We start from the raw sequence: 17,964 nt of genomic DNA, 5'->3' as shown, positions 1-17,964 counted from the left end.
ATCGAGTTGCCACTCAGTAAAATCAAGACAAGCAGGTCCAGATCATGTGCTTATACAGGCTGCTCTCATCACCTGAAGGCCTGTGAGCATTACGGTCATTACGGTAATTATTATTTTATGGTACATTATCTCAAAACATGCTGCAGGAATCCCTCGGCTTACAGTTCTATATTTTTCAATGAACCCGATGAGTGTCAGAGGGCAAAGTGTTTAATAGTTTCACCTGTGTCACTGTAGATTGCTCGTCTGTGCACACTGAAGGCATTCAAGGGTGAAATCCGTGTTATTTTCAATTGCGCTGGACAGAATTTCATCTGGGTGAGGAAATAGAGATTGAATAACAGTCAGTTAAACAATGCTGAAATTAAGGGAAGGGGTCACCTGAATATCTGGCTACATGCTCAAATAAAGACTTGCCTCAGGTGATACAGGGAAGAGACGGGAAAAGAATTAATTTAGACATTTTTATGATACCAATCTTCTTAGTCAGGTGCAGTCAATCTTATATATCTGATATATGGGCCTAATTCAAAACAGTATGAGTCCCTCAACCCTTACTTAAAAGAAGGAAGAATATAAATGTAAATATGGATATAAAACAAAACAGATTTCTACATTACAAACTTAATTCTAAGCTCCTCAAATGGTCTGTAATAATAAAAAAGGATCAGTAATAAAGTTATTGCTCTTTTCGGCCCCCAAAATGTTTTTAAATAACTCATAATCCTTTTGTGAGAGCCATCATTTTGTCACATTTTTCCACAGTGTATATCTCCTTTAGGAATGTACTCTTCATGTGGCTGTGAATAACTGTGGCAGAATGAGTGTGAAGTGCCTGCAAATCTTGCAAGAGTTCTGTTCCCAGCTAATGTTACCGTGGTGGATGCTGGAGGCTGCGACTGCGTCAAAGAGCACTTAAAACATGCTCAGCCACATTTCTGATCCCTCACCATGCCTCACTACCCCTCCCGCCTCCATCAACCCCCCTCCTCCTCCATCCCCCCACGTTCCCCTAGGAAGAAAACTGGGCAACATCTGGCTGAGTTTATGAGAGAGAGAAAGAGAGAGAGAATTGGTAGACCTTGAAAACTGGGGAGAATTCTTTCTTGGGCAGTGCAAGAGTCTATTGTTGTAGTTTGCCATTAGTGGCGGTGAAACTTTAATTTTGTGAAAATTCCCATTGTTGCACTCAAATTTACCAATAACACTGTCAATGTCAACGTACACATTATTGTCTTTCTGATAAAACACATGTTGCAGTTCTCGTGAAAACAACTTTTATTCAAACAAGAGAAACCAGCTGACCACTGCAAAACACTGTGGAACAAGTCAAGGGTGAATACTGTTATCCCCCAAACTTTCACAGTCATCACAAACATGAGAGCAGCATGAAACCACACACACACACACACACACACACACACACACACACACACACACACACACTGTACAAAAATGTACATGTTAGGTAAGGGCCAAATGGAAACACTGTTATACTGTTGAATCAAAACACAACACTGTCCGTTCTCATCAACCTCCAGTACAGTGAAAAAAGTAATGACGCAGTGCTTCAAAATGCAAGTCACTTCATAATAAACAGACTCGCCACTCAGATTCACAGGATCAACAAATAGACAACAAAATAATACATCACTCATCGCATAATAAGTCACACACAGCTGTTAAAACTTCAAAAAAAGAAGAGTGGCACTCAAAACTGTTTCGGATGTAGAAAAGCTAACAACATGATATTGGTTCATTAAACAAATGCACAGCAGGCTAAAAGAACACAAGGAGAAATGTATAAACAGACTGTTCTTACAGTAAGCTGGCTGATTTGAGGTCAGCCGTGACTCCTTCCCTGTTAATAAGGGTCCTGATTTTAGAGAAGGTGTAAGCAGATCCTCAAACTGTTCTGATGGGGCATCTTTAAGCCCAAATTCGCCTTTTTCTTGTTGATCTCACAGCAAGAAGTGGGAAATAGTCAAAGAAATGAGCAACTAGTGCGGTTTACTGGGTAGCCCGAATGATTCAGATGCAGTCCCATTTCAGTAATTTGTTTCAGCAGACAGGGTTGTCTCCTTTGGCACGGTACATTGAGAAGGTTTCTGTGGATTGTGGGTTTTGAGGTCCATGTTGTTATATTTACAAAAGTCTGATATTTAGCTGCAGAAGTAAACACATCCATGCCATCATAAACCAGTCCAGGATTGGCACGGGTTTACGGCTAGTTCCACCGGCTCAGCTTAGCCACACCAGTAGTCGACAGTGGTGGAATGATTGCCGGTTGATGTGAAGCCAGAACTCTGTAGCACCGCAGTACTTTAAAATGAATCTAGCTCACAGTCTATTGAAAACAGCTAGGGAAATGAAGGCCGCTTGCCAATACCTTGTAGCTTCACACTGATGACAGATGGTCCTGTGAGGGATATTCACCCACCCTCAGTGGGCCGTTGCATTTGTCAGCGGAGGTGACATTCATCGGTAAGATGGTATAATCTCTGACCGGCTGAATGCTGTGCTTGTCCATATATGTATGCTTATATGTATGTCAGGTGATCATGATGGTGTGGAATTATAGGCCGGTTCAGTGTGTATGCTTGTAGTTGAAGCTCTTGAACCTCTTGGTACCTGGCTCCACAAGCAGCTGTGGAAAAAAAAAAACATGAAGAAAAAATTATCAATATGAGAGGTCAACCACAAAGAAGGAAATACAAAGGCTAAAATCCACACAGGGATATGAAGATGCATCATCTAGCAAAGGATCTTAGGTTGTTTTTAAAGTTTCTCTCCTAATAGGTTACATCATACGATTGCGTTGCTTAGTGATAGATAAAAAATGCTCAGGTTTAGTGTAGATATTTAGTTTTTTTCTTTGCTTTAGGGTGACCATTTTCTTCCTCTAACTGTCTGGTGAGCCTCCAGAGGTCCTTAAGAATGCTCTAAATGCATTTGGCAGCAGCCCAAACATCAAGTGCTCATTAATAAAAAAAAAAGTCTTTTGGAATGTGTCTGTTATTCAGGTTGCACAGCAGTCAGCAACAACTCACTTCTTTCCTTAGGGTTAGGTTGTGGGGAAAAAAAGAAACAATGATGTATGTCTAGCTCGCTGGGGGCGCCTCATTGGCTGAGCAAACAGGCCACAAACTAACTACCAATCACTGAATACGTTATCATCAGTCACTCAGAGAGGGCATGGTGATAGAACTTTAATACCAACTTTGTTTGGGGACCAGAGACATTCACAGGTAAAGTTGAGGAAAATGTTTTAAAGGAGATGATTTGACCTGAGTAATGATGCCTAAATCTTGAATTTAAGGGGATTACCAGTATTTAATGGTAGCATCTTAGGTTAGTGTGTTGTGTATAAAGAGGAATGTCAAATTGTATGGAAAGTGTCCAGCTCTGCAGGGCTGCTCACACTCTTCCTGTCTCCCTCTGATTGGCTACCAGGCAGAGAAGGACCATCCATTACAGCCAGGAGTAAATAAACATGCACAGCAATTAAAGTGCCATCATTTGTTATGCAACATGGTTTGTGTGTGTGTCTGTGTGTGTGTGTGTGCATGTGTGTGTGTGTACATAAACCCGCTTGCCTTTAAGTGTGATCAAATGTGTGTCTGCGCATGTACATGCTTGTGTGTGAATTTGTGGATGTGTGTTGGACGCCATTCTCAGGTTTCTTCACTGTCGTCTGCACTTAAATTAATGATTTTAGGGCCAGAGAATCAACAAATATGGCCCCTGGTAGGGCATAATGGAGAGAACGACCTGCCTGTGGATATGTTTGAAGACCGCTCCTCTTTCTTCTCCCTCAACACCTCACTACTGCCACACAACAGACGCATTCACTACACAAACTCACATGTGACGCCTGTGTTCATGTTGTTAATGAGGAAGTGTGTGTTGCCTTGTGGTCATGAATGTGTGTACGCTTATCGGCCTATGATTATTTTACATGTCGGCATGTTGTGACAGATTGTTAAAATCATATGGAATTGTAGGTCCCTGAGTGTGAGTTCTGCATTTGTAATAATGATTACGCCCGCTTCAGAAACATGTGACAAAGCAAAGCATATTATATTAGCCAGGAAAGCTATAACCACAAGATGAATAAGTTCAAGAGCTCAAATGGCTCTAACAGGCTGCTTAAAGCCTTTTCAGCCCAAAGGTCATTGTCCACAGGGCTGCGAAACAAGCCAACTACACATTTACTGCATTGCACAAAGAGAACACAAGTGCTCACTTTTGCATAAACTCCAGCTGGGCGAGGTAGCACTTGTCACTGTTTCTGCATCTAAGTTAAATATAATTTTGAAATAAGTAGAATATGACTGAAAATAACAGCGTGCTCATTTGATACAAAGTGGAAAAAAACACGTGGAGATTCCATTTATCAAACAGACACTGGCGGTGTGCAGCAGTTTGGCTGCATAAGGAGAGTATGAATGTGATGAATTGCACTGTAATATTCAAACCGTGACTTGAATCTTAACAGGAACAGCTCCTGATAAAACTAAAACATTAACACTTGACATTTACTCCAACAGATCAGACTCAAGTCACTCATTATCATATTGAGCCACTTCACTGAAAGTAGGTTTAGAGAGGGGATAAAAGCCACATTTCATAATGGCTTTGTTCACACATGAATGTTTGTATTTTTGTGTCTCTTTTGAGGTTGGTTTTCAGATCACAATTGGGTGCATTGTCCTTTTAAATCAAAAATTGCTACCATTACAATACATACCTTTAAATTGCTAAATATAATTTCCCTCTCCCTCTTACAGCACGTAGCCATCATCTCCTAACTCCAATCAGCCATTCCTATCTTCTACTCCCTGCATAACCCTCATCCTCCTCCCCACTCTTCCACTCTCGGTGTGCTTGATGGTGGGATCAGACAGGGTGAAAACGTTCCCATATTAATACTGGTTTAGCCTGCATCTGGAGACAGGACAATTATTGACTTATCAAAATTTGCAAATGCCCTCTGCAGAAACAGAGGTCTAGTTGAGGTGTTATTTAAACAATGTTCATTTTGTGACCAGTACTGTGTGTGTGTCTACATACAGTACATAACAGATCGAAGTCCTTTCAAGTGGATAGGCAATCCAAATGAGGCTTTAGATCTTAAGGTCTATTTTATTAGTGCACCTGCAATTCTCCCAAAACCTATACTAGTCTGTCTTTCTGATGACTGTCTGTCTTTGTCCTGAGTATTGGGTATCAAGCCTGAGAGTCTGGATATGAGCGGCGAAACCCCTTCTTGTCTTTAAGTGCTACTAATATAAACTGCCTGTTAAATGGATTCGTGCAGAGTTTGGGGACCATTAATGTTAAAGTGCTGCTCTTTCACTTGAAATAACGCTGGTTGGTGTCTTTTCAATCCTACAGAAAAAAAGATAATCCCACCAAATAAAAGTGAGTTCAAAGATTCAAGATACAAAGACCCCCCATCCCCCCCATCCCTCACTCTACCAAGAGGAGTGATGTAAAAAAAATAAGACATTTGGTTGAATGAAGGGCCAGATATTTGGGTGAAATACAGGGAGACAGAAGTGGCATCTCACTGTTCTGTCTATGTAGTCATACATATTTCATCTTGTTTACATTCTTTGTGAATACATGATTTTTTTCTGTGGTCACATGCCTAGAATGTGACCACATATCATGTTTCTGAAGGATGGTTTATTTAACCTTTGGAAGAAAAGCAGTTTTGACAAAATGCCTTGCAAGGAAAACCATGACAAAAACAAATCACTGTTCTTATCATGTGTCTGATTAATTGTATGCAGGTGTAATGGTGTTTCAACATGCTAATTGATGATGAAAAGAACAAATCATACAGCATCTTTATTGCTCCATGACAATGCAATGTAATCCATTACAACAAATTTGATTTAAAAAAAATCATTAACATTAACATTTGGTCCAGTTCCAATTCATTAATCTGAGGTGACATGTTCCTATGAGCAAAAACATTTTCCATTTATATTAAATGGATAAAAAACAAGAATCTATGTGGCATGCCCATCCAGTCATTTTCAAACCACAGCCCAGAAACCTTATGGCCTACATCAAACTACCCCAGGAAGAGAGAACATCTCCTCGGCAACAATTGCTTCAAGAGCTCACCCTTTCTTCCCAAATTTCTCCTTTTTTCCCTCTCTTTCTTTTTTTTTCAGCCTGACTTTTACAACTTCCTCCTGGTTGGGACTGCAGCTCTAACCCAAACAAAACTCCATTTTTTAGTTATTGGCCCTCATGGCATGTAATGGAGAATCAAGCTAATTATCCCTACAGCTGTTTTCACTTGCTTTTTATGTAAGCAATACCTGGCTGATCCAGAGAGCAACAGTGAGGCCCTTCTTAGCGCTCCAGGCCTCCAGGCCGGCTGGAATTAGAGAGCAAAATGCCAGGTTTTCCTCCCCCTGATGCTGCCCGCGTGTACCCCTGCACCCATCTCCCAGCACACAACCCGGCCCAACACAACCCCCTGCACACCCAAAACATCTCCACTCCCTCATACACCTTTCAAAACTCTGCCTTTGATGTTAAACAAAGCTACTCTTCAGTTAAGATCTGTATGACAAGAGCTCATTTTCTTCCACTGATGGATCCTGGCAATTAATGAAGGAGGTGAACTACAGTAGGGTGTGGCTCAGATTAACCATCTCCTGCTGTCAAAGAACTAGAAAGAGAGAGAGGGAGTGCAAAAAAAGAAGAAGGGAAAGAAAGACTGAGAGGGGGGTAAAGAGTGAAAGAAAACAATCCCTCAAAGGCTAATTACATAATTTCCTTCATATGAGCAAACACATGCTGGGTGAAAGCAAGTGTGAGCAAGCCTCACAGATGCCAGGCCAAGAGGTGCTGAGGAGACTTACTAACACAGTCGGCAACTGCTCTCTAGCAATGAACAGCCGATCCCACAAAAGCACTGAGCCAGATCACAGAAGCAACTTTATCTGTACTGTTTGTAGCTTTTGTGGGATTCATATCCAAACCCTAGGTATTGATCCTCCCTTCTCCAGCAAGCTCAGGATAAAGTGACTCTGAGCAGATTAACAATTGCTGGTGTAACGTTTCCCTCATTACAGTTCAGTCCTTGCTGCAGCCAGAAATCTGTTCAGTACAAACACCACTAGGTGGAGTTGACAGTTGATGAAAAAAAAATAAAAAATAATAATTCTCATGTATCAAACTCATTAAACTCCCATGGAGAGGCAGCATGCATCTGTGAGTCAGACATCGAGCATGCTTCACATGTGCTATATTTCTGAGCTTTCTTCCCGTTCAAACACTGCTCCACTAGCGTGCATCGTCTCCTTGTGCCACCTCAAATTGACATCTGGTTTAGAATGAACAGAGACAGAGATAGAGGAAGACAGAGGGGTACACTGGTAGCAATTTTAAAACTTCTATTATTTCAGCTAAATTATAGTAACGTCTGTGCCAGCAACAAAAAGTAAAAGAGCAATCCCTCCCTTGAACTCCCTCCCTCTCCCTCTTTTTTGTTTCTAATCCTGTGAGGAATGATAGAGGGCTCTCTGTGGAATGGCGATGAGTTTTCTGAGTCCAGCCAAGGTTTGCCAATGTACAAATGACATGGGTGGAATCTGCAGAGCCTACTCCTAATGTCGTGCAGGTAGACACAAGACGCCCTGTACAAACACAAATGCATGTCCTTCTGCGTTTGTAAAAAAACAAAAAAAAGAACATGTGCATGAATGTTGAAATTCAAGCACACAAATACGGAGAGGGAGGCTGAAAACGTGTCTTCAAATTTCTAACTTGGGGCGAAAAAGAAACTGTCATAAAAATCTTAAATGTTCATGCAAGTCTTAAATACAGGTTTGCGCAACAATAAAAAGTGCATGGAATTCTCTCTGCTCCCAAATTCCTCTCTCCTCTTCATCCCCCACTCTGTCTCTCTTGATCTGTCTCTCTTAGCGCTCAGAAGTTCCTGACTAATCTCACTCATTTACCCTGTCAAGCTTATTTTTGCCTTATCACAGCATTTTTTCTCTTTTCCCCTCTCCAGCTCTGAGCGCAGTATGAGTGGCAGTGTTTATGTTATTGGGAGAAATGTCAAGAGCTCTACTGTGGGCCAGCTGCATGCGTGTCAAAGTCTGTCTGTGAGTGCCTGTATGGCTGTGTTTACAACCCACCATTGCACCTATTTTTTCTTGCAAGAATAGCTTGGGGCCCTTGGGGAGCTTGTATCCCATAACAACACCTTGACCTGGAGCTACACCTCGAAGTGGAGCAGCAGCGCCCCATCAGAATCCAGGCCGAAGAGCCCTGAACGCGCCTGCATCCTGACACCAACGCAGGCCCAGCCAGACAGGGGAGACAAGTGAAACCCGAGCCCACATTAAAGCACCTCCATCAGGTAGGAGATCAGTGGAGGCCTCCATGCTCTCAGTGTCTGCGGGGGTCCGGGCCTCTGAGGCCCTATCTCACCTCCATCTGGAAAGAGAATCTGAGGGTAGTCTGATGGTTCGATAAGAGGCCATGCCGACTGACACGGTAACAGCCTCTCACCCCCATTTGCAAAAACCGGAGTGAATGCAAGTCTAGCTGTGGTGCACTCTCATGCGGGTAAGGGAGGGAGAGTGGATGGGTTGGTGTGTGTGTGTGTGTGTGTGTGTGTGTGTGTGTGTGTGTGTGTGTGTGTGTGGGGGGTGGGGGGGTGCATGGTGGCATTTTTTGCCCCAGTACCCTGAAATGTGCTTGGAGGCGCTACGCTTACAGAAACAAGTTTATAGTGTAACATGTGCATATATCTAACCCCTCTCTTGTGCTTTCTCTGCTCTTTGTATGTTGAAGATTCTACACACACAAATGTGGGAAAAAGACATGACAGACATTCATATTTTGGTTTTATGAGGGAGGAAATTTTTGATGCCAGAAATACAGTGTGGGCTGGAGTGAAGACCTTATTCCTAAAAGATGGAAAAGACGGACAGAGAGTCAGACAACTGTTGAAAGGCCTACTCTTCTCCACTACATTCCTTTCTTAGTTTTCATATTTGTGTTTTGTGTGTGTGTGCATGTTACAAAAATACTTCAGCGCTCATTCGAGCAGTCATCCCTTTGTTGTTTTCTAGGGTGCTATTAATGCTCCACCCTCCTCTTGATGTCTTCTCAAGATGAGACCAACTCCACTGACCAAGCAGTCCTCACTCCTAACCCAACTAGTCCCTTGCTCTGTCTCTCTCTCTGCCCACAGACTCAGTTTCTCCATCTGTTTCAGTTTCCTCTCTTAACTGATTTACCCTTCCACCACCAGGCTGGACACAAAGAAGCACCTTTTTTCCCATTCTGTGTTTCTACAGTATAAAAAGCGACTACTAAGACTGAGCACACAAACCTGACAGAAAACAAAACTGCACTTTACATTTCATAAATTCCTGCCAGACTGGAGTAACACACATTAATAAGAAAAGGCTGATTAGTAAGCCTCAGCTGGCACAATAGAATTTTTGGGACATGAGCCTAATACGTAAGTAGACTAGCAAGTAAAGTCTGTGTGTTTGTGTGTGAGTGTGTGTGTGTGTGTGTGTGTAGATGTATGCTTTGTTATAGATGAAGCTGGAGCTTTGGATTTCAAATGGTTTGGTTTGGTCTGGTTTGGTCATCTCAGATCTATTTAAGATCATTTGAACCAGTTAAGCAAATACATTTGATCCTTTAGATCTCAATCTGCTCTGAAGGAAAAACAGGCTCACCTTTACATACAGTAGGTGTGTGTTGGTGCGCGTATCTGCGCCTGCATGTGGACCTGTGCGTGTTTGCGTATGAATCTGTATCTGTGTGTGTGTGCGGGACACTTGTGTCAACAAATTCTGATAATAATGTCTATTCAGTAGCTACAAGTATTTGAGGTTAAGATGGAGACTTACGCAGTCAGCAAAGATTTGTGTTTGGTCATCAAACATTAGAGCCCCAGCTCATCCAACGTTAACAATGTGTTCATTTATTCCTCCATCACACTTGAACGAGGGGTCAACTGATTTTGTCTTGTGATTTAGTTTCTCTTGTCCATGCGTGTGTCTCTTTTTACACATCATGGACAAGCAAATGGCAATTTTTTATTTCCTTTTTCAACCAAACGCAAAATCTGTCTACAAACAGGATCTGAGACAGAGTGACAAAGTCAATTTTGTTGTCAAGCGGAGTGAGTGTGTTTGTGCTAGCACAGCTGCACTGTGGTGTTTAATACTATTTAAGTCCGGTCTCAGGAAGAGCCAATCATGTTGTTGGCCAAGTCTGTTTGGTGCTCCTGGGGTCAGTATAGCCCCAGGACATGAGACATATAGGATATACACTGTGGATAAATAGGAAGGCTTTCACAATGCCTGGTGGTCTGACCTGTGTGTCAGTGTGTGAGAGAGGGGATGAAGAAACACCTGAGAAAGATGCCAAACAGCTACGTTTGAAGTTGCTAATTCTGAGCATTACTCTCTCAGAGGTATGATGAACTGCAAGTTATATGTATTTAGTAAAAAAGAGAGAGAGAGTAAAGAAAACATTGATGACTTAATCAGAGTTTAAATGATGATGCATTCTTAGTTTACCTAAATTCCTTAAAGACATTTAAGGGTGCTTTCACTCCTGTAGTTGGGTTAATTTGGTCCTTCTTTGACACATCTTAGTTCTGCTTCAGTCCCTGACTTTTTACGAATGAACCAAGAGGAGTAAACATGAACTCATACAGACTGACAGGTAACTCTTTGATATAACATCAATTCTGGTGACTGGAAGTTTATGCACAACTTTAATGCTTCTGATGTTAATATGTATGTTCTTTGAGTGTCACAAAGAGCTACAAATTAAAAAAAACTTTTTAGTATTATTAGACTGTAAATCTATTGCATGTTATGAATAATGACAACCAGGTAGGGACAGGACTGTACAAAAGCCCAGACGTGCATTAGACGTCTTGTAAAGTAATGATTCTGCCATACACTTTTTAATGGACTTAAATAACTGACAAAGTAAATGGAGTTGAATACAAGCACAACAGCTTTTGACCTAATAATCAGGGTCAATAGTTTTTGAGTGTTTGTAGGTTCACCAGGCTGCCGGGTCCCACTGCCAGCAGGCATGTTGTGAGGCAATGAGACGGGTGGGAAGGGGGATAATCAGAAAAGAGGCAAGGGGGAATGTTTTTGTGGCAATAACCCAGCGTCGCAGCCTCAGGGTTGAGAGGTATAGGGTTTGTGATGGGGAAGTGTGGATGAGATAGAGAGAGGGGGAAAACAGGCTGGGTAGCTTGAGGCCAGAAACAAACACAAGTGAAAAACAGTTAAAATGTCTGCGCCAGTTATGATTCCTGAGACTTTTTAGCCTCTGTGTGGCTAAACCCCTGAACATGTAAACTTATCACTCTTGACGATAACCACAGACACTTGTGCAGCCATCTCGAACCTTTAACAACCTTTTGGAGCACTCTGAACGACACTGTGAAAAAGGCCCTGCCAACAAAACCTAAAGGGAGATACTGTGGATCATAAATAAGCATCGTATAAAGTGACAGAGTTTTTGCTCTGGTCGCAGATAGAGAGTAAATAATCTACATTAGTTTTGACAAAGCGACTCATAGGTTTGTGATATTTACTGCTGAAACACACTGTACCCACTAAATAAGTGCTGATAGAGCAATCCACACTGACAGTGCTATGGCTTGCTCCGAAATGTAGTCTTGCTGTGGGATTAATGCAACAGGTTGCACTGTCTTGGCAAAAACTCTGTTATGATAGCCAAGGATGATATAGAGTAGTGCTGGAACTATATGTCTCAATCTGTTTGTGAAAGTCTTTGATGTGGGATATTGATGTGCTGGCTAAGTTGGGGATCATTTTGTAACCCTTGTTCATTTCACTCTGATATCTAAAACTCATGTCCCAAACATGGTAATGATATTAGCACAGGATACTTTGCAGTAAAATGATTTGTGAAAAAGAAATTTACTGGAGTGAGTGCAGACTTCCAAAAACAAAAATTTGCAGTATAATATGTTGAGTTGTGTCTGTGTGAAGTTGGTCCATTTTGTCTGGGTGGTGCTGGGAATACTATCGGCTTAAGGCTGAAAGAATTCAGGCCTCCCAAGCAAGGTCATGTGCTGATGTTTAGTAGGAGATTTCTCAGGTCACAGACTGTGACTTTCAACCATCACTCACATTACCACACATCTTTGAGTAGTTCTGTTTAACTGGCATACCCCACATCTCTCCCCCAGTTTGCTGTAATGACACGTGACAGCTGTCTCAACCCACTTACCTAGTTGAAGGAGAAGTCAACCCAAATAGTTGCTAGAAATGAAATGGACAATGCATAGTAGATGTGGTAGCCTATATGGGAACTTTGGGTAGGGTAACTTTTTGTAATTGTAACATAATTGATGATGACAAGAAAATATCTACTTTGTAATTTCTAGAAAGCACTTACATGGCCAATGATAATATATCTGTATATACATATTCCAGAAAAATCAACAGAAATGTGAGTTCTTAGTTTTGGAATAATTCTAGCTTTTAACTTCCCCAAACTTGATGAAAATGTTTATTAAAGTGGTTGGGCAGTGCACTTACAGCTTAATGTGTGCCCTTATGAACATTGAAACATGTTTTACTTGCTACAACCATGTACTCTTTATCATATTGGCTGTTTTAAGAGATCTTTTTCCAATGCGATTCCAGTAGAGGTGATGGGGGACAAAATGCACAGCACACTTTGTGCAAAAGTGCATTCCAGTTCAGCTACAGCTGATATTAGGTTGAGCAGTTACAAAAATCAAGCAGTTTATGTTTTCCAAGACAGTGTTTCCTTGCTGAACTGCAGTGGAGGGATAGTAAGATGTGATTTTGTGAATTATTTATTATCTGGTTTGATTATTTGAAACTATTGTCTTTTGTTACCTTTAGTATGTGTTTGCAGAGAAAGTAGATTGGATGTTGTCCCCCATCAATTACATTGGAAGCATATTAAAATGATCTCTTAAAACAGCCAGCGTGAACAGGAGGAATGAATACAGCAAACATAACCTCGACAGACTTGAAAAATTGTTATCCTGTCTTTTAAGAATGTGTATTTTTATTGAGATGCAATAGCTATGTAGAATGATGTTTCTAAAGCATCTCTTTCCCCAGTCACTTCAATTCCACTCTTTCCGGTTTCGTCCTTTTAGGTCTGCAGAATGGACCATTCAACATAGCACAGCTCACCACAATAAATTAGCATCAGCCAACGTAACTGCCAGTACACTCATGTGGACAGTGTTTGTGTTACATGGGTGGTGTTTCACAGGCATAATTGCATTGTGTCTCTCCCCACCTGGGCTCTGACACATGTTCAACAGCTCAGACAGACACACCCAACCTAACTCACTAATATCAGACTAACAGAGCACAGAGAGAAGGAGGGAGAAGGGGCCAGATAGTGCTTCCCTCATCTCTCCCGTCATAGTTATAAAGAGACTGTGGTGCTATGTGTCATTTCTCACATCCCTGAATACACCCATGCACTCACACATTACTGAATTGGCACAAACAAGCAACAATAACAGAAAATGTCATGTGCATTATTGTATTGTGTCCAAAATCTCCTCCTAGGAATATGGATAGTAGCCCTGACCTACACATCTGTTCTTTAGTTACAACACGGGTAACCTTGGCTTTGAGTGGAGGACTTACTGTTTTTTTTTACTTCAGCTATGACTCAATGCAACAGCTTCTGCAGTAAATATTGCAGAAAATCCCCTCCAATTTAAGATGTATGCATGTACACTTATAAGCACATCTATATTGCATGTAAGAAGGCAGCAAATGACAAAGACAGAACCAGACAGGGAGAATAAGAGCGAGAGAGAGAGAGAGAGAGAGAGAGAGAGAGAGAGAGAGAGAGAGAGAGAGAGAGAGAGAACAAGAGACAGAGAGACAGACACAAGCAGTGATGTTTAAAAAAAGAGTGTAATAACAGTGGTTAAGGCCTGCTCTTTCATTGAGTAAATCTGTCCGGGGCTATTTCACACCGTAGGAATCTCCTGTCGACCAGATCAAAGGCTCGCCCAGAGACAGGGCTCGTACAGAGCACAAGGAACAGGTGACAGCTCCGATACACTGAGGCATTTACACGGGCACATACAAACCCTCCACCACCGACACACACACACACACACACACACACACACACACACACACACACACACACACACACACACACACACACACACACACACATATTTGAATGAACACACAGTGAGATCAGAAAAGCAGAGAATGACAGCTCCTTTTGTGTCTAGATGAGCCTGTGGGGAAGTCCTTCTGAGGAACTACAAGAAAACCATACATCTATCATCTGAGCTACAAAAACCACTTAAAGAGAGTCAATACAGGCTGCACACACATACTAAGTATACAGTGGGTATGACAAAGTACATTTAGTCTTTACAAGTATGAGCGTGACCATGTACCATATGAGTAGAACATTGATGAGACTAACACATGTACAGTGGACATCTAGATACGAATGGTATAGGAAGCATGTGGGACTTGAGTGCAGCCTTATGATGGATAGATCTAATATAAAGTGGGCCATATCCAGAGGGGGTGAACATAAGGCTATGTCATCACTGGCCCATCTCTCTCCATACCTTCCATCACTTTTCACTCCCTCCTATTAACAGCAGGATGGGGATATTGTAACTCCCACACACAAGGACACACAAACACACACTCAAGGGCACATGCACTTACAGAAAAACACACTCGGATTCAGGTATATGCACACACAAACCTACTCATTTAATTGCAGTAGAGTTCAGACATGCACAAAACGCATGCTTGCATACACACAATAACATTTTCACAAAGAGAAATTAATCCCGGGTGGTCTCAGAAATCTTTCCGCTAGAGAAAGCTCTGGTTTTGAAATCACGCGATCCACACACCCACCCACACACACACACACACACACACACACCCCCCGCACACACACACACACACACACACACACACGTAGAATGATTTTCATGAAATAAAATAAAAGGTAAATAAATGTGTACAGCGGAGCATCGGGACATAAAACATGACTGCGGGGCTTCTGGTATTCACCAAACATTACACAAACCACCCTCTCTCTCTGCTATTCAGTTCCAGCCTGTATCAAGCTAAGATGCTGTATGTTTAACATGGGAAGGTCCCACCTTAAACATGGCCATTATGGCCAATAGCTTTTGCTGTTTTCATAGAATATGAGAAGATTACACAGCACTATGACGGGCCAATTACGTCCTTCACTAAAACACACCTCTGTACCAACAACTCTCTAATGATGATGGCTTAAACGTTTTCCCCAATAGAGCCCTTTCAGCTGCCCTGGCATTCACACACAAACATACTCTGCTGGTATAGTTAAATACACACACATAGGTACACACATACATACACAGCCACAGATGCAGACTGAGTCAAATTGAATCCTTGTGTTAAGTATATAGAGCATCCCTCGGCGCCACAAAGGGCTGTCTGTTTTTGTGCGTGTGAGTGTATGTGTATATCATCCCCACGGGCCAACTTCTGCAATCAGGTCAAGGATTGCTTGGTATTGGAACTGAGTAAGAAAGAGAGGGAGACTGAGACTGAGACAGGCTAGAAGTGCCAGCCTTCCTCTCACATCTTCCCAACATCCTTTCTCCATCCCCCTCTCCACTCAAATCTGTGTCACCTCTGACCCAGGTCCAATTCACTACTGTCATTATGCAATTAACACCAATTAAGTCATTTGCCAGTAAGAATGTGTGTGTCTCCGCATGTATGTACGTGCATGCTTGTGTGTATGTGCGTTAAGTATGTTGATGTGTGTATGTGCGCAAGAAAGGGCAATTACGGCAGCACAAGGGAGCCTTTTGGAAGCGGAGAGCACTGCAATCAACCAATCAGCCTTCAGATGGCTTTGACATGAAAAGAGAGCGTGGCCTCTGCTAACCCTGGGGGTCAGCCCCAATTTACTCTATTTACCCACTCAGGAATGACTCTCTGTGTGTGAAGAAGGAGACACAGAGAGGGAGGGAAAGGGAATGATGAATAGGTATGGAAATGTCTAAGTTAGTGTGTGGGAGCAAAATAGAAATGGGTAGAAGGGAAGGGAGGGAGGGAGTAGAGGGATGAGAAGCCTTGGGGTTGTTGGGCAGGTGAATTGTAGTGGGTGGGAGGGTGGGTGGGTGAAGTAGGGGGGCTTGAGTAGAGAGAAGGGGATGTGGGGTGAGGCCTTCAGGTTGTGTTTGCAAAGCTAAAAGGCCAGCAGTTGGAGCCCATTTGCTAACAATTTCCCCTTGGAAAGTGGCTCTATACACACAGACACACACACACACACACACTCCACACACTTTTCCTATTCTACAGAGAGCATATGGGGAATGACAACTTTGCACTTGGATGGAGCTGTTAAACAGCGAGATGCTCCATCATGATAATAGGGCTGTTTCTGCTAAACAAAATGTAAAAAATTACTAATACAACAGCAAGGGACTATTAGATTACGCCAGCTTCTGTCAGTTGTTTGGATCCACCCTGTTTATAAAACCATACTTTTACATGTTTTGCATGTTTTATCCCATTAACCACAAATTCTATATACAAATACCGATCATGTTTACATTACTGCTGACCATTTCCCAAAGCATACCCTACATTTTTGGACAGGCAGCCACGGAATATGAAAATCAACTTGTGGATACTTGAAATGTGCTTGAGAAAGGTAATCCATATGTGAACATTATTCTTTTAGTAAGTTGCTTTAACGATTGCCTGATGCAGTTAGATACAGGGAGCATTTTAGAAATTCTACCTGTTGATGCATTCGAGACCACTCCAAAAACAAAGAGTCAGCTGCCAACAAGTGCTGAATTCATGAGCTATGCTGTCAGAATATAAAACTAAGACGACAAACAATAAGCACACAAGGGGGCTGTCAAAGGGTAATGCAAATGTTCCTGTTTCTCTCAATAACAAAGTTGTTGCTTGACAACCAATGCTAACATCTCAGAGCGTTCAAGTACTTGTTGGTTTAAATGAATGGAAAGCAATGATGGCTGACTGGTTAGTAGCAGATTTTATCTTATGGTATTTTTGGCAAATGTCTGGAATAGATCTAAAAATATGTGCTTTTTAGTTTAAAACAAAACGTGCAAAACCACTGATCTGGTCTTATGTAACTGCTGGATCTCAACGGAAATATACAGACAGAGAAAGTGTGTTTCCTCAGGTGCACTAGTTAACCTGTATTGATTTTACACTTGAAAAAGTCACTGATTATGTAGTTCTCCCTACAGAACTGACCAACCTGCTTGATCAATAGTACAGCTGTGAGGTCTGGTGCCAGGGCTGGGCTGCAGAGCAGTGAGTAAAATACAACAGGACCAGGCAGCCCCTCATCACACCAAACAACCTCCTGGCTACAGAACAAAGGGAAGGCAGAAAAACCAGAAACAGACAGAGAAACTTAAAGAGAAAAGAAAGGAGAAGTAAACACAGATGCTCAGTATTTCCAGTGCTCCTGGTCAATAATATCAGATATCTGTTGAGAGGGACACAGGTTATTCTATATTTATTGTGTGTGTGTGCGTGTGGGGGGGAATGTGTGTGTGTATCAGAGCATAACTGTCCTGCTCCAGGGGTCTTAGATCTGGACTGTAATCAGGACCACATGACTCTGCTACAGGAAGTCCTCCAGCAAAGGACAGGAAGCAGGAACACAAGGACCACATCATTAGTCTCGCTAGTTCCAAACCCTACAGCCAATAGAAGCCTCACACACAGTGGGCTTGGGCGTGGTTGTTGGTGTGTCTGCGAGTGAGCACATGCACCATACACTTGTATTTGTGTGTCTGAAGCCTGCAGGCTGATATTAATGACTTATTTGTTTACTGAGTGTAATGAGTCCAGGTTGTGTGTGTTT

At 42.1% G+C, this 17,964-nt stretch overlaps 1 protein-coding gene across 1 annotated transcript in view; it reads right to left on the bottom strand.

Annotated features, from left to right (window-relative positions):
* Positions 1 to 1,266: 1,266 nt before the first annotated feature.
* Positions 1,267 to 17,964, bottom strand: part of LOC137889432 (ELKS/RAB6-interacting/CAST family member 2) — a 140,989-nt gene continuing 124,291 nt past the window's right edge. The window contains exon 18 of the mRNA XM_068733288.1: positions 1,267 to 2,647. The gene's annotated coding sequence lies outside the window, so the exon portion shown is untranslated. The remainder of the gene's footprint in view (positions 2,648 to 17,964) is intronic.

Source organism: Cebidichthys violaceus, unplaced genomic scaffold, assembly GCF_023349555.1.
Source record: "Cebidichthys violaceus isolate CVI_PGR_0920_01 unplaced genomic scaffold, fCebVio1.0.p SCAF_6, whole genome shotgun sequence".
In the NCBI taxonomy this organism is placed as follows: domain Eukaryota; kingdom Metazoa; phylum Chordata; class Actinopteri; order Perciformes; family Stichaeidae; genus Cebidichthys; species Cebidichthys violaceus.
This window is presented reverse-complemented; position numbering and strand designations above follow the sequence as displayed.